Genomic DNA, 6,000 nt, shown 5'->3' with positions numbered 1-6,000 from the left:
AGGGGATTTCAAACTCCTGTCTGACAAGCACAGCTGCAGGCCTTGGAGCCGTTTGTGCTTTAAAAAATGTAGTCACAGGCAGCAAAGATAAACAAGGAGTCACACGCGTTATGAGAACCCCAGCTCTGCAGGGACCTGGGAGGGGTTATTTAAAAGTTTATTCCCCCACCTCCCCAAATCAGACATTTTTACCTGGATTAATTCTGGCAGGTGCTTGAAGTGTTTGTTTCCTTTTGCAGGACCCAAAACACAATTTTGAGACTATTTTAAACTGATAGCTAAAAAATGTGATCAAAGCAAAGGTAGCAGAGCTGATGCACCGCAGCACCAGGGAACTTAACACTTTCTTAAAGAACCTTCCCAAAGCGGAATTGTCCTAGGGACTATTCAAACGGTGAGCTCTCGCTTCAGCTCAAGTTCTAAGGGCACAGCACCAAACAGCAACAGAACAAACCTATCCCAACGTAAAAGTTCTCTGCTTCTGAAAGCCAAACTCGTGTGACATGCATGGCTGACTTGTAAGCCTGGGTCCTGCAAACATGTATTTAATGTATTCAATGGGACCACAGGTGACTACAGAGAAGCACATTTAGATAAGCCTTTATACAACCAGGTTTAAGTCACCTTCTTTGTTAGCTCTGGGCCACAGCTGGCTGCTGGCATAGATTGCCATCGCTCCAATGTAGAGTTCTGACAGTTTCCCCTAGCTGATGATGTCCTTCTGTTTTAAATTGTGTGTCACAGGCTTCAAAATTATGGGGATTTTTTCTTTCATTCATGAAAGATTTTAGAAATAGCTTCCAAAAGAAAAGTGTGAAGAATTACAGACAAGTGTTCAAGGAACAATCTCTGTTTACACTAAACTGGTAACAGGTTCATATTTTCAATAACTGACTTAGGATGGTGAACTCCTTTGATTTTCAATGAGCTTAGACTCAAGTTTCTCATTCACTTTTGAAAATGGGATTTAGGTCTTGGCTATCAAGGGAATCCCATGAAACTGACTGATATGTTTTACAGACTGCCAAGGCTGAAGATTAGGTTAGTCATTGTGATTGGTATTTTGTTGACATGTAAGGTCAGTGTCTATGTTATTACTTTACCACAAGTTATACAAACTGAGGAAGATACTGACAGATGCAGTAGCTAGTGCACTTCAGACTCAACATTACGTTCATTAGAATTGGTAATTTGGTTCAAGCTAAGCCTGGGGGGGGGTGGGGTTGGTTTTGTGACAGAATAAATTAGGAGTCTTGCTGTTTTATGAGACAATGGAATTTATGTTTAAATCTTAATTTTGTATTTCCTAATATTGTTTGCATTGGAAACTGAGAAATGAGTGATGGGCATGACTGGAACTCAGGTCAATGCAGCTGTTTGGGAATAGTGATGCCAGTGGTGTAACCCGCCTGCAGGGGCACTCTTATTCCAGTAGAAGAGTGGGTTACTGGGGGTGGTTTAGCTTAAACCCCTTCCTCAATTGATATAAACCAAACCAAGGCCCTTTGGATACTGAACTCAATGTCCACGAGCATCAGACCCATGCAGCTAGAAAGTCTGAATTTTAACCATTCACTTAAACCAAAAAATATTTTCCCACACCAACAAGGCCAAAGGCTCTTAAGTAATTTAAGCACTGGAAATGTTACCTACAGCCTAAAATCTATTTGTGCTGTTCTAGGTTGCCACTACTGGGGGCTCATTTTCCTCTTGCTAGACTGGATCAATTACCTCCTTTAAAATCAGATTTATTCTTCAATGCACCGCCTTGTTAAAGGCATACACAGCTCATTCACACCAATCTCACTACAATCTAGAATTCACCAGTCGGTGCTGGAGGTAATGTAATCTACCATTCTGAGACGATGGAATTCTTGAGAGCAGATAGGGCTGCCTCTAGGATTAGAGAGATGCTATAAACAGGTTATTTTTCTCTTCATTTTTGTCGGAAGACAAAGGAAAAGGAAATAAAATGGCCTGCTAAAGTGGTGTAAGATGACAAGGCAGTGTGAGCAATCCAAAAAGCAGGTTTTATTGAAATACGAACAAAATTACAGCCATGGACAGCTTTTAGGAACAGCATTTCCAAAACATGGGGAACAAAACAAAAGCTCAAACTCGGGTTATTTTCACCCCTGAGAAATGAACTAAACTCTTAACTGTGCCTCTTTTCTCTACATGGCTCATTGTTTTAGCTTTATGCAGTGTAACATTACGGCGCTGTGCAACGCGCAAACAAACGCACAGTGATGTCCCCAAAAGCACTTAAAGTGCAGCCAAAGCAGCTCCCTCCACAATGCTGATTTGAGCGCGTTTGGCCAGGTTTCCCGGTAGCCTCCATTCTTCTTCGGGGCGCTCCTGGGTAATCTTGAAAATCTGCTACCAAGTTGTGGGACCCCATTTTCACAAGTGCATCTAACCAGCGCAGGAATGGTGGCCCAGCAGCTATTAGCTAGTACCACTGTTGCTAATGGCCCTATGTACCCATAATCAGACTAGCAAGTTGTAGGTTTTTAGCCCATCCTGAACACTTCCACAAATAAAACTTTAAATCAATGCACTTGTTTTTTTTTTTTTCAATAAAGGAAACCAGAGAGTAACTTTTGCCAACGGGCTTCTCAAACTTCCCCTTGTTTCTAACCCTGGAGGAGCATCAAGTTGCTGGGTGGTCAGGTGAAGCTTTCTTGTAAGGAAGACCACCACTGATTTATCCTGCATACAGACATTCTGCCCCAGCTCACTGCTGTCCTGTGCCTTGAGACAGTCACTCCCACCACCGCGAAGCTGCTGCGACATGCTACCACAAGTGCAAGGGCACCAAGGAACTGGGCCCCGTCTCTCTCTGCAGGAGGCACTCTCCAAACACCAGATCTGGCTCCGATTTTGGAAAAGGGCTATATTTCTACACAAGGCAGATGGTGCTGGGCAGTCTCTGACAGCATAGCCCTGGTTTCCAGCTCAGGTACAAGTGCCTTTGGTGGGTCCTAACTAATCCTAACTAACCCAGGATAACTAACATGGAGAGAGGGTTGAAAAGAATCAATAGGATTGATTCCTCACAATCCAAACCCACAAATGAAAAATGTGCGGGTGTTAGAGCAGCAGAGAGCTTGTAACCTCAAGAGACAAGAGCAGCTGAGTGCAGAGTTCAGGAGCGCTTTGCCTAACTCTGCCAGAGCAGAGGGGACATCAGAGTAGGTCTCCTTTTCTCTAAGATGTCCCCTTGCAGTTGCAGTACCTTATCTGCAATCTACTAGATAAAAGGTTATAAACAGCTTGCTTCTATTGCAGTTAGGCTCCCCCAAACTGCTAGACCCCTTTTGGGTTTGAAAGGGGGAGGTGTGTGTGTGTATGTTGGTTATTTATTGCATGGATCTTTTAGATCAAAACTCAACCCAGCTTCTGATAACAAGTTAGCTGTAAGGTCACATGTACATGTTGTTAACGCCCTACTAAGGTGGGGCAGGCAGGGTAAGGTCAGAGCTTGTCAGTATGAGTGCTGCAGGTGACAGGCTGGGACAAGACACAGCATTGACTGACAACAGGGGATTATTTCCATGATCACACAGTGGGGGGAAGGGGTACTCTGCCCTAAACCCAGCTGAGAATTTTCTTGCCCTTTAATACTGGAGAGTGGGAGTTTGAGACACATGCAGCTTTGGCCTAACTGCTCCACTGAAGCCAGCGCCTTCCACTAGCGTCACCAGGAGCAGTCAGGGTCTCTACACACGGAAGTCTCCCAGAATAGCGACATCTGTCTCAGGCCCCATGCAGACATACTGTTCTAGAATACGAGTGCCTTTTTCTCATTTAGCTTAATCCACTTTGGAGGTGGATTAAGTTTTAAACTAAATTAGAAAACGATACTCTTATTCAGCAGTAAATGTCCACACAGGGAGTTAATCCGGAACAGCTATTTCAATAACTTTCCCACTGTAACAGGTTTCAGAGTAACAGCCGTGTTAGTCTGTATTCGTAAAAAGAAAAAAGAAAAGGAGTACTTGTGGCACCTTAGAGACTAACCAGTTTATTTGAGCATGAGCTTTCGTGAGCTACAGCTGTGAGCTGTAGCTCACGAAAGCTCATGCTCAAATAAACTGGTTAGTCTCTAAGGTGCCACAAGTACTCCTTTTCTTTTTTCCCACTGTAGACAAGCTTGAAGGCCAACACCAAGCCCTTTGGGAAATCCCAGAGGTAGCTCCACGCAACGCTGTTTCAGTTCCTGCCCTGGTGCTGATGGGCACGCTCAGTGTCTGAGGTCTGTGCACCTTCCTGCCTCCACAAATCTTTGAGGCAACGCATCAGAATAGCTAGCCTAAAAGAAGTCCCATGACATCTGTCCTCTGGAGGAGAACATGCTGACCTAACAGGACACGCAGAATGTATTCTATGGAGGCGCTACAGACTGCGCCAATCTGGAGTGTGGAGGTTAGTGACATGCTGCCACTATGTACAATTGTTAGGGAGAGTTATTCTGCATACACTGGGATCTTCACAGACTAGTTTTAATGGCCAAACTAAAGATGTATAGTTTGCTTTGCTGCTAAGAAGCTGACTACTTAACTCTGCCCTCAAGAGAAATATGTTCAAGTTGCAAAGACTTAAAAAAACTACGCAACAAGCGTTAGAAATAACTGCTAATGGAGGGGAAGGTGCTACTTACCCGTTATCCCAACTTTTTAGACATTTCTCTCATCAGGTTTGCAAGTGGGACCTACTAAACCACAATGCCAGGAGTGGAACTCTGAAATCCCTCCCAAGAGAGTATCTCGTGGATACAACAATGGGTGTATGAAGAGCTCACTAACCAGAGCACATATTTATTTCTTGTCAGAATGGCAGGGTGGCAAAAGCAGATTTTGCTACACTTGCCTTCTGACCAAACACACTTCACTCCCTCAAAGGGCCAGCCCTATAGTTGTTTCCACGGTGACAAGCGGATGTCAAGCGCAGGATTATTCTTCCTGTACAGGATCAAGCAGTGATGCTCGGCTAAGAGCAAGGAGGGGCCTTTGCTCTTTACTCAGAATATCAAATCTCCTCTTTTGTGCGGTGGAGGGGAACAGGACAAGACAGGTTTGACGAGAATGTGATGGCCAGATCCTATGTCTGGCTGACATGCAGATGCTGGAGCCAGCTGGGGATAGAAATATCTTCTAGTGTAATTAATGCCGGCTAAGGACTACTTGAAACTACGCTGACTACCACAGTTCTCCCGAGACTGCTCTTTGGGCCAAGAATGGCTGGAGCGTATGTTGCTTTAGGGAGGCCCACTCCAGCACTTCTCTGCCCAGGAGAAGGGAGCAGGTAGCATGAAACTCGTTATGCCAGCTTGATGTCAGGGAAATTCCTGGCTGCCCTCTGTTCCCTTTGCTCTGCTGGACAGACACAGATGGGACAGAGCTACAGACCAGGATCTGGCTGGATATTCTCACGCTTTAATGTTGTCCAGATCACGTGACACCAGGTGTTAGACTGGGTGGATGTTCCAGGATGCGTAATGTTCCTGCCACCCCAGCCCTGTTCTTACAACAATTAACATTCCCTCACCTTCTCCATGAAGCACAAGGACACCCACACATGCCCCTGCTCAGAACTAAATGGCACTCTCTGTGACCGAGTACAAAAATCATTTGCAAGTCCCCACAGCCCAAGAGAGTCTGAGCGAGACTAGAGAGGGGCACCAGGCCAGAGGTGCTCAAGCAGCAGCATGCACTGGGCATCACATATGTGAAGTGTGGTCTGCCACGGTGGGAGGGAACAGTGCAACTGTTTTATTGATAAGGCAGCCACTTTTCAGCAGAATCCCCCATCCCAGCTCTCTTACAGATGAACTTTTAGGCCTAATCTAAACAGCAATGAGAATATTTTGTTTTAAGACTTTTTGCTTTGACTCCCCCATACACCATCTACAGTCTGAATGGCAGCTCCTTTTTCACATCTAGGTGGGTGCGCATAACAGGCAGGCTTTAGAGCTACAGCTGATCTGATCCTGGGACA

Source organism: Natator depressus, chromosome 20 (assembly GCF_965152275.1).
Source record: "Natator depressus isolate rNatDep1 chromosome 20, rNatDep2.hap1, whole genome shotgun sequence".
In the NCBI taxonomy this organism is placed as follows: domain Eukaryota; kingdom Metazoa; phylum Chordata; order Testudines; family Cheloniidae; genus Natator; species Natator depressus.
The sequence above is the reverse complement of the archived record's forward strand: the minus strand, read 5'-3'. Positions refer to the sequence as shown.